We start from the raw sequence: 23829 nt of genomic DNA, 5'->3' as shown, positions 1-23829 counted from the left end.
GTTCACCCCAAATGAGATTCATTTACTCACCCTTAAAGGGATAGTTCACCCCCAAATGAGATTCATTTACTCACCCTTAAAGGGATAGTTCACCCCCAAATAATCATTTACTCACCCATAAAGGGATAGGTCACCCCCAAATGATCATCATTTACTCATCCTTAAAGGGATAGTTCACCCTTAAAGGGGTAGTTCACCCCAAATGATCATCATTTACTCACCCTTAAAGGGATAGTTCACCCCAAATGATCATCATTTACTCACCCTTAAAGGGATAGTTCACCCCAAATGATCATCATTTACTCACCCTTAAAGGGGTAGTTCACCCCCAAATGAGCATAATTTACTCACCCTTAAAAGGGATAGTTCACCCCCAAATAATCATTTACTCATCCTTAAAGGGATAGTTCACCCCCAAATGATCATCATTTACTCACGCTTAAAGGGATAGTTCACCCCCAAATGATCATCATTTACTCACGCTTAAAGGGATAGTTCACCCCCAAATGATCATCATTTACTCACGCTTAAAGGGATAGTTCACCCCCAAATGATCATCATTTACTCACGCTTAAAGGGATAGTTCACCCCCAAATGGTCATCATTTACTCACCCTTAAAGGGATAGTTCACCCAAAAAAGTACACTTATTTTGTTGTTGATGAAGGAACTAAAGCATTTGAAGTACTTGATTGTAATTTTAACCCCAGTGACGGGTAGGTTAAGGGACGGGGTTGGGGTTGGTCATATATTTATATATACAGTAATGTAACGTTAAGTCAACGGCGTTCATAAACACGCTGGAAAGCGATTATGCGTGTTAATAGCACGCCAAAAATGGAAATACGAATTGGCGTGTCATACATACGCCATTTCATGAGATCAGTCTGTATTTTTTAACCCCAAAAATGGACTGCAGCTTTAAAATGATGCTAACGTGTGCTTCTTTCTCACAGGGATATCTAGTATACTGTCACTGCAGTGTTTGAGTACAGTAACGCAGTGCTTGTCGTCTTCTCTCTCTCTTGATGCTCTTCTCATGTTCGTCTTCAGACTTCATGATTCCTTCCACTTCCCCCGGCGCTACCCAAATCCCTCTGCACTTTAACAGAAATGCACTGCTGTAGTAAATCACTCAACACACAGCCCAACTCGCTCTGTGCCAGATCTGTGTCTGTGTGTGTGTGTGGATGGAGAATTCTTGACGAGGCCATCCCAGTCCCTCACCGCATGGAAACTAGTTTCACCACTGACAGCATTATTTGGCCATTATTTCATGCTGCCTAAGAATTAAACAATCCCTGTTATTCCTCGTCTTCCTGACCGTTTAGACTTCGCTGTGGTGTGATATAAAGCACATGAGCACTGGTTTACGTCTAACATCCACTTCCAGTGAACTCTACACAGTATTTAATACAGGTGACCCAAACGTTTTGTCATCCCATCAATCAAACCATGCATATTTGTTCCCGGATCGAGTGAGTACCAGCGTAAGGTGTGTATTGGACCATCTGCCTCACACACACTAACAGCTGCTCACGGCACCACTGACTGCTCTAATGTCCTGAGAGACAAACACACATGCAGCTGGAGACTCTCTCTCTCTCTCTCTCTCACACACACACACACACACTGCTGTCTGAACTTCTAGAGTAAATAAAGATAAAGTGTGTTTTGAGTTTACATAAAATGCATATTAATATAAAATTGGATTTATAGACTGTATATATTATATTTTATTTTAAAATATATTACTATAAAGCACATTTATTAATATTAAATTAATATGTATAATATATATAATGTAATATATTTTTCCATGAGGTATATTACTATAAAGCATAATTTAATTAATACATATGTAATATTTTAAATATATTTAAACATTTTTTTGATAAATTTTTCAAAAATATCTACATTTATATACAAAATTATTTATACACTACTGTTCAAAAGTTTGAGTCAGTAAAAGCAGTGAATACTATAGTGAAATATTATTACAATTTAAAATATCTGTATTATATTTAAGTATATTTTAAAAGGTAATTTATTCCTGTATTTTCAGCATCATTACTCCAGTCTTCAGTGTGACATGATCCTTCAGAAATCATTCTAATATGATGACTTGTTGTTCAGTAATTCATTTGTGTTGAAATTCCATGATTTTTTGATGAGTAAAAAGTTCCTAAGAACAGCATTTGCAAAATACATATTTTGTAACGTTAAAAACGCATCTTTGATCAATAAAAGTACTCATTTCTTTCAACATTTCGATGTTTGTACAATTTATGTTTATATTCAAAGTGTTATATATTAAGTAATCAAGCAATTAAAATGACTTTAAAAACATCACAGAAGCACACATATCTTGTTATCAATCTCGCGTAGAAGAGTTTATACATCACAGCTAAATTATGCCTGTCACTAAATCCATTTCTCTTTACAGAGTCTGACAGCATCCATCAGTGTGTGTTCCTCATCATTCACACCGCAGCACCGGGTGAGTATCAGTATTATAATGGGCCATTACTCTTCCTACAGATCAATACGAGATTCATCATGAGATACAAGATCATCAATGCAGCTCCTCCTTTAGCCATAAATAAAGTTCACACACACATAGGGCCCTATTTTGCACTCGGCGCAATTTACTTTGTACACCGACGCATGTGTCATTCGTATTTTGCATCTGTGACACTGCGTTTTAGATCGTTAAAATAGGGCCCGTGATCTCTAGGGTCCTCTCTTTTCTACTTCCATGTGAAATGGATGGACCCCATGTGGGTAATATTGGTTCTGTAGCCCACAATGCATCAGCTTTAACCACCTACAGTCAGACAGTAAGTGGTCATCCAAACCTTCCAGTGGGATTCACACAATACACCTCAATATAGCCCACATCCTCGAGTCACTCAGAGCATGAAGAAAGAGGGATCTCCTGCCGAAAACAGAGGATCTATTGTGTTATTTCCCCCTTATTCACGAACAACACACCCTGACAGTTGTTCAGTTCATTCACACTCCGTCAGCGTCACTCGTTCAGACGAGTTGTTCACTGAAAGCACATATTCTTTAAGTAACGCCATCCAATTGATGAACGGCTTCTTCACAGCACATAATTACAGTTGTTCATGTTACAGTCAGGCTGAAAGGCAGGAAAAAGGCACCAAAAATAGTCACGCACACACTCCACAAAGGAGGCATTTATGGGTGCTGCTTATGATATATTACAAACTATGGAAGGCCATTTCTGCCACTTTCTTTAGAAAAAAAGAACTAAACGGCCGCCGAAACTCATCGGACAAAAATGCCATTTTCTGCGAGCGGCTCCGCTTCTTAAGATGCACAACATCCGAAATCGCCCCTAAACCCTCAATCACTATTCACTACGTTAGTCCACTAATACTGTTCACTTGAAGGAGTGGATGAAAAAGAGCGAGCGAATTCAGACAGGCGTTGAACATAAGTTGTGGTGCAATGTGGGATTGAATGAGTGCACTCGATAACGTCCCCTATGGTTTAGACTCCACTACATATGGCTGTCCTCAAATAACGCCCAATTTAAGATTGTAGGGGGGCGACTGATCCACCCTGCTATCTGCTCACTTGCTGTAAAAAAAATATTGTTGGTTTAACTTAAAAAATGAAGTAACCTGGTTCAATGAAATGAAAGTTCAATGAAATGGAAAAATTGAGTTAATACAATGAAGGAGATTGATTTAATCATCAGAAACTCAAAATATTATGTTATCTGAACTACATAAACTATTTAAGTTGATTTGACAAAAGAAAAAATGATTACAAATCTTGAAAATATTTTTTTTTACAGTTGTAGGACTACTTTATTCTGATAATTGGTCAAAAGATAAATCTGATTTGATAGAACAAATAGAACTAAATGAAGAATAATATGTTGATATTTTATCATAATACAGTATATGAAAATATTGATATTTAATATTTTAATTAAGGCCTATTTTCTATCCAATTTTTGTGTTACTGTGTGTGGTTATTTTATTTATTTGATTATTTTTAGATATTGAATTTAATCAAAAAGTATTTCCAGAATATCCGGTTTCGGTCCAAAATTTTCATTTCAGTGATCCCAAAAAAAAAAAAAAAAACGTGATATATTATGATATAAAAAGTGCCACATAATTTAGATTTTTTTAAATGTCATATCTACAATTAAAATGTCATAATTTTTTATGTCACAAATATGACTTTATGGCAAAATTATGATGTAATAATTATGACTTTCAACTGGTGATTGCCATTATTTTGACTTCTCATTTAATATTTTTTTTTCCATAATTTTAAGTTTTAAATCTCATACTTTTGACTTTTCATCTATAAATGAGTGTTTATTTAAAAAATAAGAGACTCTGTCATAATTATGACAAAAATTACAATTTAGTTTTAAGTTTAACTTATCTCATAATAATGTTTTGTCATGATTTTAAATTTTTGTCTAGTATGTCATAATTTTATATTTTGATTCCATAAATAAGACTTTCAATGTGATTAATGACTCATTTTTTATCTCAAATGCATGATTTACCAACTCATTTTTTCCTTATCAAAATGATGAGATTTTTGTTAAACCATAATACTATATAGTATATACATACTTTGTCATAATTATTATTTTCCAAAGCATGTGGCAGAAAAGGCCTTCCATAGTTTTTTTCTTATTTGGCTTTTAAAATAAACAAATACAAATGAGAAAGTATTAAAATAAATAAGTTTTTGCTCTCTGATGAGTGAATGAATGTCACTGTATATAAAAAATAAAACCGTTAAAATGTATATTCTTCAATAATATATTCCACAGTGGAATGACATGAGGGCAAGTAAATATTTAGTTATCTGGGTGAACACTTCTTGAGAGGACGCCCACTCTTTGATTACTCTCTGACGGAGACCGACTCTTGTGTTCGGATGCTGTGTTCAATAGCAGCTGAAACAGACGTTTGTTTTACACCTCTCTTTCGCCTCTCTTTCCTGTTTTTTCTTCTTCTCTGTATCTGTTCCACCCAGAGTGTGTGTCTGCAAGGCAGCACGCTGCCAGATCTCACAGCTGCCAGAGAGAGAGAGAGTAAAGCACCGCACAGCTGGAATGCAGTCAACAGTCGCCTGTGACGTCACAGCCAGGGAATCTGCAAGAAAGCTTCAGCCGGACCAGCCCTTCACTCTTTTCAGTGTAAACACAGCCAGAGAGTCCTCCAAAGTTCAAATCTCACTTTACACTCTCAAAAACAGTCGAATATCTCCTTCATGAGCATGTGTGGTAGCAGCTCCTCTGTTATAACTTTATTCCATATTGCATCTTATCCTGGTCACAAATCCACTGATGCACGCAAAATAAAACCTTTAATGACGAAATTAAGATGTAAATATTAGTGCTGTCATTTTCACCATTGATAATGTCACCATTAAAACTTGGCGAATCACACCCGAGATATTTGCATTATTCTGAACGGCATTGATGTCTGTCTTTGTAGAGTTCTGTGGTGACGTGCAGGTCGATCTTTCTCTCTGCGTCCATCTAGGGTCTGGAAGTGAACTGTAGTGGAAAATCCTCCGTGTTGTTATGACAGATCTTACAGATGTTCATGTTCCACTTTTACATGCAGCAACTCTTCATCGTGAGCACGTCCTGTCAGCCTCTGGGAACTACTTTTATGGCTCTTTCATGGACTTTTTGGTTCTTGTTTGACAGCTACTGAAAGTGTGAACGGTCACTGTTTAAACGTGAGAAGAATGTACATTCCTAATGAAAATGTCTCCTTTTGTGTTCCACAGAAAACATTCTCGGCATGAGAGTGTAAAGGTGAGTTCGTGAACAGTTCCTTTAACTGTATATTTCAGAACATTCTCTATGCCGACTGCTTTAAAAAGTGACAAAAACACATTATCAAATTATTGATGGACACATGATCAAATTATTGTGGAAGCTTGTTTCCACTATGGAATAAAACTATTAAAGATAATTGCGACTTTCTGTCTGACAATTCTGAACTTTTTTTCTCGCAATTGTGAGTTTTTAATCTTGCAATTCTGAATTTAAAACTCACAGTTCTGACTTTTTTCTCGCAATTGCCACTTTATAAAACTAAAATCTGACAAAAAAATTCAGAATTGAATACAACAGGATTGTAAATTACACAGTACACAATATTTCAGCTCAGGAAGGGTCTGGAGCCTCCATTTTTGCACTCAGGTCTAAGTCTCATGGCCCTCTATCAGAACCCAGAGTTTCAAGAAGATCAGAGAAACTCAAAATTTCGAAAAAATTTTTTTGGGGGGGTCGAAATTTTGAGTTTCCCTGATCTTCTTGAAACTCTGGCCCTCTCTCATGGCCCTCTATCAGAATCCAGAGTTTCAAGAAGATTGGGGATACTTAATTTTTCGCCCCCCCCCCCCCCCCCCCAAAAAAAAACGTAAGGGATAACACTGTCGTTTTTTTTCCTGGTCGGAATTTTGAGTTTCAATATCTCAGCTCTGGAAGGGTGTAGAGCCTCCATTGTTGCACTCAGGTCTAAGTCCCATGGCCCTCTATCAGAATCCAGAGTTTCAAGAAGATTGGAGAAACTTTTTTTTCGCACCCAAAAAAAAAAAAACGTAAGGGGTAACACTGTCGTTTTTTTTTTCTGGTCGAAATTTTGAGTTTCAATATCTCAGCTCTGGAAGGGTCTAGAGTATCCATTTTTGCACTCAGGTGTAAGTCCCATGGCCCTCTATCAGAATCCAGAGTTTCAAGAAGATTGGGGAAATTTAATTTTTGGCCCAAAAAAAAAAAAACTTAAGGGGTAACACTCTCGGTTTTTTTTCTGGTCGAAATTTTGAGTTTCAATATCTCAGCTCTGGAAGGGTCTAGAGCCTCAATTTTTGCACTCAGGTCTAAGTCTCATGGCCCTCTATCAGAATCCAGAATTTGAGAAGATTGGGGAAACTTAATTTTTGGCCCCCCCAAAAAAACGTAAGGGGTAACACTGTCGTTTTTTTTTCTGGTCGAATTTTTGAGTTTCGATATCTCAGCTCTGGAAGGGTCTAGAGCCTCCATTTTTGCACTCAGGTCTAAGTCTCATGGCCCTCTATCAAAAATCCAGAGTTTTGAGAAGATTGGGGAAACTTAATTTTTCGCCCCGAAAAAAAAAACGTAAGGGGTAACACTGTCGTTTTTTTTTGGCCGAAATTTTGAGTTTCGATATCTCAGCTCAGGAAGGGTCTAGAGCCTCCATTGTTGCACTCAGGTCTATGTCTAATGGCCCTCTATCAGAATCCAGAGTTTTGAGAACATTGGGGATACTTCATTTTTCGCCCAAAAAAAAACAACGTAAGGGGTAACACTGTCGTTTTTTTTTCTGGTCGAAATTTTGAGTTTCGATATCTCAGCTCTGGAAAGGTCTAGAGCCTCAATTTTTGCACTCAGGTGTAAGTCCCATGGCCCTCTATCAGAATCCAGAGTTTCAAGAAGATCGGAGAAACTTTTTTTTCGCCCCCCAAAAAAAACCGTAAGGGGTAACACTGTCTTTTTTTTTTCTGGTCGAAATTTTGAGTTTCGATATCTCAGCTCTGGAAGGGTCTAGAGCCTCCATTTTTTGCACTCAGGTCTAAGTCTCATGGCCCTCTATCAAAAATCCAGAGTTTTGAGAAGATTGGGGAAACTTAATTTTTCGCCCCGAAAAAAAAAACGTAAGGGGTAACACTGTCGTTTTTTTTTTGGCCGAAATTTTGAGTTTCGATATCTCAGCTCAGGAAGGGTCTAGAGCCTCCATTGTTGCACTCAGGTCTATGTCTAATGGCCCTCTATCAGAATCCAGAGTTTTGAGAACATTGGGGATACTTCATTTTTCGCCCAAAAAAAAACAACGTAAGGGGTAACATTGTCGTTTTTTTTTCTGGTCGAAATTTTGAGTTTCGACATCTCAGCTCTGGAAGGGTCTAGAGCCTCAATTTTTGCACTCAGGTCTAAGTCTCATGGCCCTCTATCAGAATCCGGAGTTTTGAGAAGATTGGGGAAACTTAATTTTTCGCCCAAAAAAAAAAAAACGTAAGGGGTAACACTGTCTTTTTTTTTTCTGGTCGAAATTTTGAGTTTCGATATCTCAGCTCTGGAAGGGTCTAGAGCCTCCATTTTTTGCACTCAGGTGTAAGTCCCACGGCCCTCTATCAGAATCCAGAGTTTCAAGAAGATCGGAGAAACTTTTTTTTTCGCCCCCCAAAAAAAACCGTAAGGGGTAACACTGTCGTTTTTTTTTCTGGTCGAAATTTTGAGTTTCGATATCTCAGCTCTGGAAGGGTCTAGAGCCTCCATTTTTTGCACTCAGGTGTAAGTCCCATGGCCCTCTATCAGAATCCAGAGTTTCAAGAAGATTGGGGAAACTTAATTTTTCGCCCCCCTAAAAAAAACGTAAGGGGTAACACTGTCGTTTTTTTTTCTGGTCGAATTTTTGAGTTTCGATATCTCAGCTCTGGAAGGGTCTAGAGCCTCCATTTTCGCACTCAAGGTGTAAGTTCCATGGCCCTCTATCAGAATCCAGAGTTTCAAGAAGATCGGAGAAACTTTTTTTCGCACCCAAAAAAAAAATCGTAAGGGGTAACACTGTCGTTTTTTTTTCTGGTCGAACTTTTGAGTTTCGATATCTCAGCTCTGGAAGGGTCTAGAGCCTGCATCTTTGCACTCAGGTGTAAGTCTCATGGCCCTCTATCAGAATCCAGAGTTTCAAGAAAATTGGGGATACTTAATTTTTCGCCAAAAAAAAAACGTAAGGGGTAACACTGTCGTTTTTTTTTTTTCTGGTCGAAATTTTGAGTTTCGATATCTCAGCTCTGGAAGGGTCTAGAGCCTCCATTTTTGCACTCAGGTGTAAGTCCCATGGCCCTCTATCAGAATCCAGAGTTTCAAGATGATCGGAGAAACTTTTTTTTCGCACCCAAAAAAAAAAAACCGTAAGGGGTAATACTGTCGTTTTTTTTTCTGGTCGAAATTTTGAGTTTCGATATCTCAGCTCTGGAAGGGTCTAGAGCCTCCATTTTTGTACTCAGGTGTAAGTCTCATGGCCCTCTATCAGAATCCAGAGTTTCAAGAAGATTGGGGATACTTAATTTTTCGCCCAAAAAAAAACGTAAGGGGTAACACTGTCGTTTTTTTTTTTCTGGTCGAAATTTTGAGTTTCGATATCTCAGCTCTGGAAGGGTCTAGAGCCTCCATTTTTGCACTCAGGTGTAAGTCCCATGGCCCTCTATCAGAATCCAGAGTTTCAAGAAGATCGGAGAAACTTTTTTTTCGCACCCAAAAAAAAATCGTAAGGGGTAACACTGTCGTTTTTTTTTCTGGTCGAAATTTTGAGTTTCGATATCTCAGCTCTGGAAGGGTCCAGAAACTCCATTTTTGCACTCAGGTGTAAGTCTCATGGCCCTCTATCAAAATCCAGAGTTTCAAGAAGATTGGGGATACTTAATTTTTCGCCAAAAAAAAAAACGTAAGGGGTAACACTGCCGTTTTTTTTCTGGTCGAAATTTTGAGTTTCGATATCTCAGCTCTGGAAGGGTCTAGAGCCTCAATTTTTGCACTCAGGTCTAAGTCTCATGGCCCTCTATCAGAATCCGGAGTTTTGAGAAGATTGGGGAAACTTAATTTTTCGCCCAAAAAAAAAAATGTAAGGGGTAACACTGCCGTTTTTTTTCTGGTCGAAATTTTGAGTTTCGATATCTCAGCTCTGGAAGGGTCTAGAGCCTCCATTTTTGCACTCAGGTGTAAGTCCCACGACCCTCTATCAGAATCCAGAGTTTCAAGAAGATCGGAGAAACTTTTTTTTTCGCCCACCAAAAAAAAACGTAAGGGGTAACACTGTCGTTTTTTTTTCTGGTCGAAATTTTGAGTTTCGATATCTAAGCTCTGGAAGGGTCTAGAGCCTCCATTTTTGCACTCAGGTCTAAGTCTCATGGCCCTCTATCAGAATCCGGAGTTTTGAGAAGATTGGGGAAACTTAATTTTTCGCCCAAAAAAAAAAACGTAAGGGGTAACACTGTCGTTTTTTTTCTGGTCGAATTTTTGAGTTTCGATATCTCAGTTCTGGAAGGGTCTAGAGCCTCCATTTTTGCACTCAGTTCTAAGTCTCATGGCCCTCTATCAGAATCCAGAGTTTTGAGGAGATTGGGGAAACTTAATTTTTCGCCCCCCCCCCAAAAAAAAAATGTAAGGGGTAACACTGTCGTTTTTATTCTGGCCGAAATTTTGAGTTTCGATATCTCAGCTCAGGAAGGGTCTAGAGCCTCCATTGTTGCACTCAGGTCTAAGTCTAATGGCCCTCTATCAGAATCCAGAGTTTTGAGAACATTGGGTATACTTCATTTTTCGCCCCAAAAAAAAAAAAAAAAACGTAAGGGGTAACACTGTCGTTTTTTTTTCTGGTCGAAATTTTGAGTTTCGATATCTCAGCTCTGGAAGGGTCTAGAGCCTCAGTTTTTGCACTCAGGTCTAAGTCTCATGGCCCTCCATCAGAATCCAGAGTTTTGAGAAGATTGGGGAAACTTAATTTTTCGCCCCCCCCCAAAAAAAACGTAAGGGGTAACACTGTCGTTTTTTTTCTGGTCGAATTTTTGAGTTTCGATATCTCAGCTCTGGAAGGGTCTAGAGCCTCAATTTTTGCACTCAGGTGTAAGTTCCATGGCCCTCTATCAGAATCCAGAGTTTCAAGAAGATTGGAGAAACTTTTTTTTCGCACCCCAAAAAAAAAACGTAAGTAGTTTTTTTTTCTGGTCGAACTTTTGAGTTTGGATATCTCAGCTCTGGAAGGGTCTAGAGCCTGCATCTTTGCACTCAGGTGTAAGTCCCATTGCCCTCTATCAGAATCCAGAGTTTCAAGAAGATTGGAGAAACTTTTTTTTCGCACCCAAAAAAAAATGTAAGGGGTAACACTGTCGTTTTTTTTTTTCTGGTCGAAATTTTGAGTTTTGATATCTCAGCTCTGGAAGGGTCTAGAGCCTCCATTTTTGCACTCAGGTCTAAGTCTCATGGCCCTCTATCAGAATCCAGAGTTTTGAGGAGATTGGGGAAACTTAATTTTTCGCCCCCCCAAAAAAACGTAAGGGGTAACACTGTCATTTTTTTTTTGGTCGAAATTTTGAGTTTCAATATCTCAGGTCTGGAAGGGTCTAGAGCCTCCATCTCTGCACTCAGGTGTAAGTCCCATGGCCCTGTATCAGAATCCAGAGTTTCAAGAAGATTGGAGAAACTTTTTTTTCGCACCCCAAAAAAAAACGTAAGGGGTAACACTGTCGTTTTTTTTTCTGGTGGAAATTTTGAGTTTCGATATCTCAGCTCTGGAAGGGTCTAGAGCCTCCATTGTTGCACTCAGGTCTAAGTCTCTTGGCCCTCTATCAGAATCCAGAGTTTCAAGAAGATTGGGGATACTTAATTTTTCGCCCAAAAAAAAAACGTAAGGGGTAACACTGTCGTTTTTTTTTCTGGTGGAAATTTTGAGTTTCGATATCTCAGCTCTGGAAGGGTCTAGAGCCTCCATTTTTGCACTCAGGTCTAAGTCTCATGGCCCTCTATCAGAATCCGGAGTTTTGAGAAGATTGGGGAAACTTAATTTTTCGCCCAAAAAAAAAAAACGTAAGGGGTAACACTGTCGTTTTTTTTCTGGTCGAATTTTTGAGTTTCGATATCTCAGCTCAGGAAGGGTCTAGAGCCTCCATTGTTGCACTCAAGTCTAAGTCTAATGGCCCTCTATCAGAATCCAGAGTTTTGAGGAGATTGGGGAAACTTAATTTTTCGCCCCCCCCCCCAAAAAAAAATGTAAGGGGTAACACTGTCGTTTTTATTCTGGCCGAAATTTTGAGTTTCGATATCTCAGCTCAGGAAGGGTCTAGAGCCTCCATTGTTGCACTCAGGTCTAAGTCTAATGGCCCTCTATCAGAATCCAGAGTTTTGAGAACATTGGGTATACTTCATTTTTCGCCCCAAAAAAAAAAAAAAAAAACGTAAGGGGTAACACTGTCGTTTTTTTTTCTGGTCGAAATTTTGAGTTTCGATATCTCAGCTCTGGAAGGGTCTAGAGCCTCAGTTTTTGCACTCAGGTCTAAGTCTCATGGCCCTCCATCAGAATCCAGAGTTTTGAGAAGATTGGGGAAACTTAATTTCCCCCCCCCCCCCCAAAAAAAACGTAAGGGGTAACACTGTCGTTTTTTTTCTGGTCGAATTTTTGAGTTTCGATATCTCAGCTCTGGAAGGGTCTAGAGCCTCAATTTTTGCACTCAGGTGTAAGTTCCATGGCCCTCTATCAGAATCCAGAGTTTCAAGAAGATTGGAGAAACTTTTTTTTCGCACCCAAAAAAAAAAACGTAAGTAGTTTTTTTTTCTGGTCGAACTTTTGAGTTTGGATATCTCAGCTCTGGAAGGGTCTAGAGCCTGCATCTTTGCACTCAGGTGTAAGTCCCATGGCCCTCTATCAGAATCCAGAGTTTCAAGAAGATTGGAGAAACTTTTTTTTCGCACCCAAAAAAAAATGTAAGGGGTAACACTGTCGTTTTTTTTTTTCTGGTCGAAATTTTGAGTTTTGATATCTCAGCTCTGGAAGGGTCTAGAGCCTCCATTTTTGCACTCAGGTCTAAGTCTCATGGCCCTCTATCAGAATCCAGAGTTTTGAGGAGATTGGGGAAACTTAATTTTTCGCCCCCCCAAAAAAACGTAAGGGGTAACACTGTCATTTTTTTTTTGGTCGAAATTTTGAGTTTCAATATCTCAGGTCTGGAAGGGTCTAGAGCCTCCATCTCTGCACTCAGGTGTAAGTCCCATGGCCCTGTATCAGAATCCAGAGTTTCAAGAAGATTGGAGAAACTTTTTTTTCGCACCCCAAAAAAAAACGTAAGGGGTAACACTGTCGTTTTTTTTTCTGGTGGAAATTTTGAGTTTCGATATCTCAGCTCTGGAAGGGTCTAGAGCCTCCATTTTTGCACTCAGGTCTAAGTCTCATGGCCCTCTATCAGAATCCGGAGTTTTGAGAAGATTGGCGAAACTTAATTTTTCGCCCAAAAAAAAAAAACGTAAGGGGTAACACTGTCGTTTTTTTTCTGGTCGAATTTTTGAGTTTCGATATCTCAGCTCAGGAAGGGTCTAGAGCCTCCATTGTTGCACTCAAGTCTAAGTCTAATGGCCCTCTATCAGAATCCAGAGTTTTGAGAACATTGGGGATACTTCATTTTTCGCCCAAAAAAAAAAAAACGTAAGGGGTAACACTGTCGTTTTTTTTTCTGGTGGAAATTTTGAGTTTCGATATCTCAGCTCTGGAAGGGTCTAGAGCCTCCATTGTTGCACTCAGGTCTAAGTCTCTTGGCCCTCTATCAGAATCCAGAGTTTCAAGAAGATTGGGGATACTTAATTTTTCGCCCAAAAAAAAAAACGTAAGGGGTAACACTCGTTTTTTTTTCTGGTGGAAATTTTGAGTTTCGATATCTCAGCTCTGGAAGGGTCTAGAGCCTCCATTTTTGCACTCAGGTCTAAGTCTCATGGCCCTCTATCAGAATCCGGAGTTTTGAGAAGATTGGGGATACTTAATTTTTCGCCCAAAAAAAAAAATCGTAAGGGGTAATACTGTCGTTTTTTTTTCTGGTCGAAATTTTGAGTTTCGATATCTCAGCTCTGGAAGGGTCTAGAGCCTCCATTTTTGTACTCAGGTGTAAGTCTCATGGCCCTCTATCAGAATCCAGAGTTTCAAGAAGATTGGGGATACTTAATTTTTCGCCCCAAAAAAAAAAACGTAAGGGGTAACACTGTCGTTTTTTTTTTTCTGGTCGAAATTTTAAGTTTCGATATCTCAGCTCTGGAAGGGTCTAGAGCCTCCATTTTTGCACTCAGGTGTAAGTCCCATGGCCCTCTATCAGAATCCAGAGTTTCAAGAAGATCGGAGAAACTTTTTTTTCGCACCCAAAAAAAAATCGTAAGGGGTAACACTGTCGTTTTTTTTTTCTGGTCGAAATTTTGAGTTTCGATATCTCAGCTCTGGAAGGGTCTAGAGCCCCCATTTTTGCACTCAGGTGTAAGTCCCATGGCCCTCTATCAGAATCCAGAGTTTCAAGAAGATCGGAGAAACTTTTTTTTCGCACCCAAAAAAAAATCGTAAGGGGTAACACTGTCGTTTTTTTTTTCTGGTCGAAATTTTGAGTTTCGATATCTCAGCTCTGAAAGGGTCTAGAGCCTCCATTTTTGCACTCAGGTGTAAGTCTCATGGCCCTCTATCAAAATCCAGAGTTTCAAGAAGATTGGGGATACTTAATTTTTCGCCAAAAAAAAAAAAAAAGTAAGGGGTAACACTGCCGTTTTTTTTCTGGTCGAAATTTTGAGTTTCGATATCTCAGCTCTGGAAGGGTCTAGAGCCTCAATTTTTGCACTCAGGTCTAAGTCTCATGGCCCTCTATCAGAATCCGAAGTTTTGAGAAGATTGGGGAAACTTAATTTTTCGCCCAAAAAAAAAAACGTAAGGGGTAACACTGTCGTTTTTTTTTCTGGTCGAAATTTTGAGTTTCGATATCTCAGCTCTGGAAGGGTCTAGAGCCTCCATTTTTGCACTCAGGTGTAAGTCCCATGGCCCTTTATCAGAATCCAGAGTTTCAAGAAGATCGGAGAAACTTTTTTTTCGCACCCCAAAAAAAAAACGTAAGGGGTAACACTGTCGTTTTTTTTTCTGGTCGAAATTTTGAGTTTCGATATCTCAGCTCTGGAAGGGTCTAGAGCCTCCATTTTTGCACTCAGGTCTAAGTCTCATGGCCCTCTATCAGAATCCGGAGTTTTGAGGAGATTGGGGAAACTTAATTTTTCGCCCAAAAAAAAAAAAAACGTAAGGGGTAACACTGTCGTTTTTTTTTTCTGGTCGAAATTTTGAGTTTCGATATCTCAGCTCTGGAAGGGTCTAGAGCCTCCACTTTTGCACTCAGGTCTAAGTCTCATGGCCCTCTATCAGAATCCGGAGTTTTGAGGAGATTGGGGAAACTTAATTTTTCGCCCAAAAAAAAAAAAACGTAAGGGGTAACACTGTCGTTTTTTTTTCTGGTCAAAATTTTGAGTTTCGATATCTCAGCTCTGGAAGGGTCTAGAGCCTCCATTTTTGCACTCAGGTCTAAGTCTCATGGCCCTCTATCAGAATCCGGAGTTTTGAGGAGATTGGGGAAACTTAATTTTTCGCCCAAAAAAAAAAAAACGTAAGGGGTAACACTGTCGTTTTTTTTTCTGGTCGAAATTTTGAGTTTCGATATCTCAGCTCTGGAAGGGTCTAGAGCCTCCATTTTTGCACTCAGGTGTAAGTCCCATGGCCCTTTATCAGAATCCAGAGTTTCAAGAAGATCGGAGAAACTTTTTTTTCGCACCCAAAAAAAAAACGTAAGGGGTAACACTGTCGTTTTTTTTTTCTGGTCGAAATTTTGAGTTTCGATATCTCAGCTCTGGAAGGGTCTAGAGCCTCCATTTTTGCACTCAGGTCTAAGTCTCATGGCCCTCTATCAGAATCCGGAGTTTTGAGGAGATTGGGGAAACTTAATTTTTCGCCCAAAAAAAAAAACGTAAGGGGTAACACTGTCGTTTTTTTTCTGGTCGAAATTTTGAGTTTCGATATCTCAGCTCTGGAAGGGTCTAGAGCCTCCATTTTTGCACTCAGGTGTAAGTCCCATGGCCCTCTATCAGAAACCAGTGTTTCAAGAAGATTGGAGAAACTTTTTTTCACACCCCAAAAAAAAACGTAAGGGGTAACACTGTCGTTTTTTTTTTCTGTTCGAAATTTTGAGTTTCGATATCTCAGCTCTGGAAGGGTCTAGAGCCTCCATTTTTGCACTCAGGTGTAAGTCCCATGGCCCTGTATCAGAATCCAGAGTTTTGAGGAGATTGGGGAAACTTAATTTTTCGCCCAAAAAAAAAAACGTAAGGGGTAACACTGTCGTTTTTTTTTCTGGTCGAAATTTTGAGTTTCGATATCTCAGCTCTGGAAGGGTCTAGAGCCTCCATTTTTGCACTCAGGTGTAAGTCCCATGGCCCTCTATCAGAATCCAGAGTTTCAAGAAGATCGGAGAAACTTTTTTTTCGCACCCAAAAAAAAAAACGTAAGGGGTAACACTGTCGTTTTTTTTTATGGTCGAAATTTTGAGTTTCGATATCTCAGCTCTGGAAGGGTCTAGAGCCTCCATTTTTGCACTCAGGTCTAAGTCTCATGGCCCTCTATCAGAATCCGGAGTTTTGAGGAGATTGGGGAAACTTAATTTTTCGCCCAAAAAAAAAAAAAAAACGTAAGGGGTAACACTGTCGTTTTTTTTTTCTGGTCGAAATTTTGAGTTTCGATATCTCAGCTCTGGAAGGGTCTAGAGCCTCCATTTTTGCACTCAGGTCTAAGTCTCATGGCCCTCTATCAGAATCCGGAGTTTTGAGGAGATTGGGGAAACTTAATTTTTCGCCCAAAAAAAAAAAAACGTAAGGGGTAACACTGTCGTTTTTTTTTCTGGTCAAAATTTTGAGTTTCGATATCTCAGCTCTGGAAGGGTCTAGAGCCTCCATTTTTGCACTCAGGTCTAAGTCTCATGGCCCTCTATCAGAATCCGGAGTTTTGAGGAGATTGGGGAAACTTAATTTTTTGCCCAAAAAAAAAACGTAAGGGGTAACACTGTCGTTTTTTTTTCTGGTCGAAATTTTGAGTTTCGATATCTCAGCTCTGGAAGGGTCTAGAGCCTCCATTTTTGCACTCAGATGTAAGTCCCATGGCCCTTTATCAGAATCCAGAGTTTCAAGAAGATCGGAGAAACTTTTTTTTCGCACCCAAAAAAAAAATGTAAGGGGTAACACTGTCGTTTTTTTTTTCTGGTCGAAATTTTGAGTTTCGATATCTCAGCTCTGGAAGGGTCTAGAGCCTCCATTTTTGCACTCAGGTGTAAGTCCCATGGCCCTCTATCAGAATCCAGAGTTTCAAGAAGATCGGAGAAACTTTTTTTTCGCACCCAAAAAAAAAAACGTTAGGGGTAACACTGTCGTTTTTTTTTCTGGTCGAAATTTTGAGTTTCGATATCTCAGCTCTGGAAGGGTCTAGGGCCTCCATCTTTGCACTCAGGTGTAAGTCTCATGGCCCTGTATCAGAATCCAGAGTTTTGAGAAGATTGGGGAAACTTAATTTTTCGCCCAAAAAAAAAACGTAAGGGGTAACACTGTCGTTTTTTTTTCTGGTCAAAATTTTGAGTTTCGATATCTCAGCTCTGGAAGGGTCTAGAGCCTCCATTTTTGCACTCAGGTGTAAGTCCCATGGCCCTTTATCAGAATCCAGAGTTTCAAGAAGATCGGAGAAACTTTTTTTTCGCCCAAAAAAAAAAAACGTAAGGGGTAACACTGTCGTTTTTTTTTTCTGGTCAAAATTTTGAGTTTCGATATCTCAGCTCTGGAAGGGTCTAGAGCCTCCATTTTTGCACTCAGGTCTAAGTCTCATGGCCCTCTATCAGAATCCGGAGTTTTGAGAAGATTGGGGAAACTTTTTTTTCGCACCCCCAAAAAAAAACGTAAGGGGTAACACTGTCGCTTTTTTTTCTGGTCGAAATTTTGAGTTTCGATATCTCAGCTCTGGAAGGGCCTAGAGCCTCCATTTTTGCACTCAGGTGTAAGTCCCATGGCCCTTTATCAGAATCCAGAGTTTCAAGAAGATCGGAGAAACTTTTTTTTCGCACCCAAAAAAAAAACGTAAGGGGTAACACTGTCGTTTTTTTTTCTGGTCAAAAGTTTGAGTTTCGATATCTCAGCTCTGGAAGGGCCTAGAGCCTCCATTTTTGCACTCAGGTGTAAGTCCCATGGCCCTTTATCAGAATCCAGAGTTTCAAGAAGATCGGAGAAACTTTTTTTTCGCACCCAAAAAAAAAACGTAAGGGGTACCACTGTCGTTTTTTTTTCTGGTCAAAATTTTGAATTTCGATATCTCAGCTCTGGAAGGGTCTAGAGCCTCCATTTTTGCACTCAGGTCTAAGTCTCATGGCCCTCTATCAGAATCCGGAGTTTTGAGGAGATTGGGGAAACTTAATTTTTCGCCCAAAAAAAAAAAACGTAAGGGGTAACACTGTCGTTTTTTTTTCTGGTCGAAATTTTGTGTTTCGATATCTCAGCTCTGAAAGGGTCTAGAGCCTCCATTTTTGCACTCAGGTGTAAGTCCCATGGTCCTCTATCAGAATCCAGAGTTTCAAGAAGATCGGAGAAACTTTTTTTTCGCACCCAAAAAAAAAAACGTAAGGGGTAACACTGTCGTTTTTTTTTCTGGTCAAAATTTTGAGTTTCGATATCTCAGCTCTGGAAGGGTCTAGAGCCTCCATTTTAGCACTCAGGTGTAAGTCCCATGGCCCTTTATCAGAATCCAGAGTTTCAAGAAGATCGGAGAAACTTTTTTTTCACACTCAAAAAAAAAAAAACGTAAGGGGTAACACTGTCGTTTTTTTTTCTGGTCAAAATTTTGAGTTTCGATATCTCAGCTCTGGAAGGGTCTAGAGCCTCCATTTTTGCACTCAGGTGTAAGTCTCATGGCCCTCTATCAGAATCCAGAGTTTCAAGAAGATTGGGGATACTTAATTTTTCGCGCAAAAAAAAAAACCTAAGGGGTAACACTGTCGTTTTTTTTTTCTGGTCGAAATTTTGAGTTTCGATATCTCAGCTCTGGAAGGGTCTAGAGCCTCCATTTTTGCACTCAGGTGTAAGTCCCATGGCCCTTTATCAGAATCCAGAGTTTCAAGAAGATCGGAGAAACTTTTTTTTCGCACCCAAAAAAAAAAACGTAAGGGGTAACACTGTCGTTTTTTTTTCTGGTCAAAATTTTGAGTTTCGATATCTCAGCTCTGGAAGGGTCTAGAGCCTCCATTTTTGCACTCAGGTCTAAGTCTCATGGCCCTCTATCAGAATCCGGAGTTTTGAGGAGATTGGGGAAACTTAATTTTTCGCCCAAAAAAAAAAACGTAAGGGGTAACACTGTCGTTTTTTTTTTCTGGTCGAAATTTTGTGTTTCGATATCTCAGCTCTGGAAGGGTCTAGAGCCTCCATTTTTGCACTCAGGTGTAAGTCCCATGGCCCTCTATCAGAATCCAGAGTTTCAAGAAGATCGGAGAAACTTTTTTTTCGCACCCAAAAAAAAAACGTAAGGGGTAACACTGTCGTTTTTTTTTTGGTCGAAATTTTGAGTTTCGATATCTCAGCTCTGGAAGGGTCTAGAGCCTCCATTTTTGCACTCAGTTGTAAGTCCCATGGCCCTCTATCAGAATCCAGAGTTTCAAGAAGATCGGAGAAACTTTTTTTTCGCACCCAAAAAAAAAACGTAAGGGGTAACACTGTCGTTTTTTTTCTGGTCGAAATTTTGAGTTTCGATATCTCAGCTCTGAAAGGGTCTAGAGCCTCCATTTTTGCACTCAGGTGTAAGTCCCATGGCCCTCTATCAGAATCCAGAGTTTCAAGAAGATTGGGGATAATTAATTTTTCGCCAAAAAAAAAAAAACGTAAGGGGTAACACTGTCGTTTTTTTTTTTGGTCGAAATTTTGAGTTTCAATATCTCAGCTCTGGAAGGGTCTAGAGCCTCCATCTTTGCACTCAGGTGTAAGTCCCATGGCCCTGTATCAGAATCCAGAGTTTTGAGAAGATTGGGGAAACTTAATTTTTCGCCCAAAAAAAAAAAACATAAGGGGTAACACTGTCGTTTTTTTTTTCTGGTCGAAATTTTGTGTTTCGATATCTCAGCTCTGGAAGGGTCTAGAGCCTCCATTTTTGCACTCAGGTGTAAGTCCCATGGCCCTCTATCAGAATCCAGAGTTTCAAGAAGATCGGAGAAACTTTTTTTTCGCACCCAAAAAAAAAACGTAAGGGGTAACACTGTCGTTTTTTTTTTCTGGTTGAAATTTTGAGTTTCAATATCTCAGCTCTGGAAGGGTCTAGAGCCTCCATTTTTACACTCAGGTGTAAGTCCCATGGCCCTCTATCAGAATCCCAAGTTTCAAGAAGATTGGGGATAATTAATTTTTCGCCAAAAAAAAAAAAACGTAAGGGGTAACACTGTCGTTTTTTTTTTTGGTCGAAATTTTGAGTTTCAATATCTCAGCTCTGGAAGGGTCTAGAGCCTCCATCTTTGCACTCAGGTGTAAGTCCCATGGCCCTGTATCAGAATCCAGAGTTTTGAGAAGATTGGGGAAACTTAATTTTTCGCCCAAAAAAAAAAAACATAAGGGGTAACACTGTCGTTTTTTTTTTCTGGTCGAAATTTTGTGTTTCGATATCTCAGCTCTGGAAGGGTCTAGAGCCTCCATTTTTGCACTCAGGTGTAAGTCCCATGGCCCTCTATCAGAATCCAGAGTTTCAAGAAGATCGGAGAAACTTTTTTTTCGCACCCAAAAAAAAAACGTAAGGGGTAACACTGTCGTTTTTTTTTCTGGTCGAAATTTTGAGTTTCGATATCTCAGCTCTGGAAGGGTCTAGAGCCTCCATTTTTGCACTCAGGTGTATGTCCCATGGCCCTCTATCAGAATCCAGAGTTTCAAGAAGATCGGAGAAACTTTTTTTCGCACCCAACAAAAAAAAACGTAAGGGGTAACACTGTCGTTTTTTTTTCTGGTCGAAATTTTGAGTTTCGATATCTCAGCTCTTGAAGGGTCTAGAGCCTCCATTTTTGCACTCAGGTGTAAGTCCCATGGCCCTCTATCAGAATCCAGAGTTTCAAGAAGATCGGAGAAACTTTTTTTTCGCACCCCAAAAAAAAAACGTAAGGGGTAACACTGTCGTTTTTTTTCTGGTCGAAATTTTGAGTTTCGATATCTCAGCTCTTGAAGGGTCTAGAGCCTCCATTTTTGCACTCAGGTGTAAGTCCCATGGCCCTCTATCAGAATCCAGAGTTTCAAGAAGATCGGAGAAACTTTTTTTTCACACCCAAAAAAAAAAACGTAAGGGGTAACACTGTCGTTTTTTTTCTGGTCGAAATTTTGAGTTTCGATATCTCAGCTCTTGAAGGGTCTAGAGCCTCCATTTTTGCACTCAGGTGTAAGTCCCATGGCCCTTTATCAGAATCCAGAGTTTCAAGAAGATCGGAGAAACTTTTTTTTCGCACCCAAAAAAAAAACGTAAGGGGTACCACTGTCGTTTTTTTTTCTGGTCAAAATTTTGAATTTCGATATCTCAGCTCTGGAAGGGTCTAGAGCCTCCATTTTTGCACTCAGGTCTAAGTCTCATGGCCCTCTATCAGAATCCGGAGTTTTGAGGAGATTGGGGAAACTTAATTTTTCGCCCAAAAAAAAAAACGTAAGGGGTAACACTGTCGTTTTTTTTTCTGGTCGAAATTTTGTGTTTCGATATCTCAGCTCTGAAAGGGTCTAGAGCCTCCATTTTTGCACTCAGGTGTAAGTCCCATGGTCCTCTATCAGAATCCAGAGTTTCAAGAAGATCGGAGAAACTTTTTTTTCGCACCCAAAAAAAAAAACGTAAGGGGTAACACTGTCGTTTTTTTTTCTGGTCAAAATTTTGAGTTTCGATATCTCAGCTCTGGAAGGGTCTAGAGCCTCCATTTTAGCACTCAGGTGTAAGTCCCATGGCCCTTTATCAGAATCCAGAGTTTCAAGAAGATCGGAGAAACTTTTTTTTCACACTCAAAAAAAAAAAAACGTAAGGGGTAACACTGTCGTTTTTTTTTCTGGTCAAAATTTTGAGTTTCGATATCTCAGCTCTGGAAGGGTCTAGAGCCTCCATTTTTGCACTCAGGTGTAAGTCTCATGGCCCTCTATCAGAATCCAGAGTTTCAAGAAGATTGGGGATACTTAATTTTTCGCGCAAAAAAAAAAACCTAAGGGGTAACACTGTCGTTTTTTTTTTCTGGTCGAAATTTTGAGTTTCGATATCTCAGCTCTGGAAGGGTCTAGAGCCTCCATTTTTGCACTCAGGTGTAAGTCCCATGGCCCTTTATCAGAATCCAGAGTTTCAAGAAGATCGGAGAAACTTTTTTTTCGCACCCAAAAAAAAAAACGTAAGGGGTAACACTGTCGTTTTTTTTTCTGGTCAAAATTTTGAGTTTCGATATCTCAGCTCTGGAAGGGTCTAGAGCCTCCATTTTTGCACTCAGGTCTAAGTCTCATGGCCCTCTATCAGAATCCGGAGTTTTGAGGAGATTGGGGAAACTTAATTTTTCGCCCAAAAAAAAAACGTAAGGGGTAACACTGTCGTTTTTTTTTTCTGGTCGAAATTTTGTGTTTCGATATCTCAGCTCTGGAAGGGTCTAGAGCCTCCATTTTTGCACTCAGGTGTAAGTCCCATGGCCCTCTATCAGAATCCAGAGTTTCAAGAAGATCGGAGAAACTTTTTTTTCGCACCCAAAAAAAAAACGTAAGGGGTAACACTGTCGTTTTTTTTTTGGTCGAAATTTTGAGTTTCGATATCTCAGCTCTGGAAGGGTCTAGAGCCTCCATTTTTGCACTCAGTTGTAAGTCCCATGGCCCTCTATCAGAATCCAGAGTTTCAAGAAGATCGGAGAAACTTTTTTTTCGCACCCAAAAAAAAAACGTAAGGGGTAACACTGTCGTTTTTTTTCTGGTCGAAATTTTGAGTTTCGATATCTCAGCTCTGAAAGGGTCTAGAGCCTCCATTTTTGCACTCAGGTGTAAGTCCCATGGCCCTCTATCAGAATCCAGAGTTTCAAGAAGATTGGGGATAATTAATTTTTCGCCAAAAAAAAAAAAACGTAAGGGGTAACACTGTCGTTTTTTTTTTTGGTCGAAATTTTGAGTTTCAATATCTCAGCTCTGGAAGGGTCTAGAGCCTCCATCTTTGCACTCAGGTGTAAGTCCCATGGCCCTGTATCAGAATCCAGAGTTTTGAGAAGATTGGGGAAACTTAATTTTTCGCCCAAAAAAAAAAAAACATAAGGGGTAACACTGTCGTTTTTTTTTTCTGGTCGAAATTTTGTGTTTCGATATCTCAGCTCTGGAAGGGTCTAGAGCCTCCATTTTTGCACTCAGGTGTAAGTCCCATGGCCCTCTATCAGAATCCAGAGTTTCAAGAAGATCGGAGAAACTTTTTTTTCGCACCCAAAAAAAAAACGTAAGGGGTAACACTGTCGTTTTTTTTTTCTGGTTGAAATTTTGAGTTTCAATATCTCAGCTCTGGAAGGGTCTAGAGCCTCCATTTTTACACTCAGGTGTAAGTCCCATGGCCCTCTATCAGAATCCCAAGTTTCAAGAAGATTGGGGATAATTAATTTTTCGCCAAAAAAAAAAAAAACGTAAGGGGTAACACTGTCGTTTTTTTTTTTGGTCGAAATTTTGAGTTTCAATATCTCAGCTCTGGAAGGGTCTAGAGCCTCCATCTTTGCACTCAGGTGTAAGTCCCATGGCCCTGTATCAGAATCCAGAGTTTTGAGAAGATTGGGGAAACTTAATTTTTCGCCCAAAAAAAAAAAAACATAAGGGGTAACACTGTCGTTTTTTTTTTCTGGTCGAAATTTTGTGTTTCGATATCTCAGCTCTGGAAGGGTCTAGAGCCTCCATTTTTGCACTCAGGTGTAAGTCCCATGGCCCTCTATCAGAATCCAGAGTTTCAAGAAGATCGGAGAAACTTTTTTTTCGCACCCAAAAAAAAAAACGTAAGGGGTAACACTGTCGTTTTTTTTTCTGGTCGAAATTTTGAGTTTCGATATCTCAGCTCTGGAAGGGTCTAGAGCCTCCATTTTTGCACTCAGGTGTATGTCCCATGGCCCTCTATCAGAATCCAGAGTTTCAAGAAGATCGGAGAAACTTTTTTTCGCACCCAACAAAAAAAAACGTAAGGGGTAACACTGTCGTTTTTTTTTCTGGTCGAAA

The 23829-nt window shown here is 39.6% G+C and overlaps 1 long non-coding RNA gene across 1 annotated transcript; it reads left to right on the top strand.

Annotated features, from left to right (window-relative positions):
- Positions 1–2438: 2438 nt before the first annotated feature.
- On the top strand, positions 2439–6003 carry LOC148977118 (uncharacterized). The gene is made up of 2 exons (XR_016145635.1): positions 2439–2499; positions 5040–6003. It is a non-coding gene; the product is annotated as an uncharacterized LOC148977118 (long non-coding RNA).
- The last annotated feature ends 17826 nt before the right edge of the window (positions 6004–23829 follow it).

The sequence above is a fragment of the Pimephales promelas genome, chromosome 11 (assembly GCF_988280905.1).
Source record: "Pimephales promelas chromosome 11, fPimPro1.hap1.1, whole genome shotgun sequence".
NCBI lineage: Eukaryota > Metazoa > Chordata > Actinopteri > Cypriniformes > Leuciscidae > Pimephales > Pimephales promelas.
The sequence above is the reverse complement of the archived record's forward strand: the minus strand, read 5'-3'. Positions and strand labels throughout refer to the sequence as shown.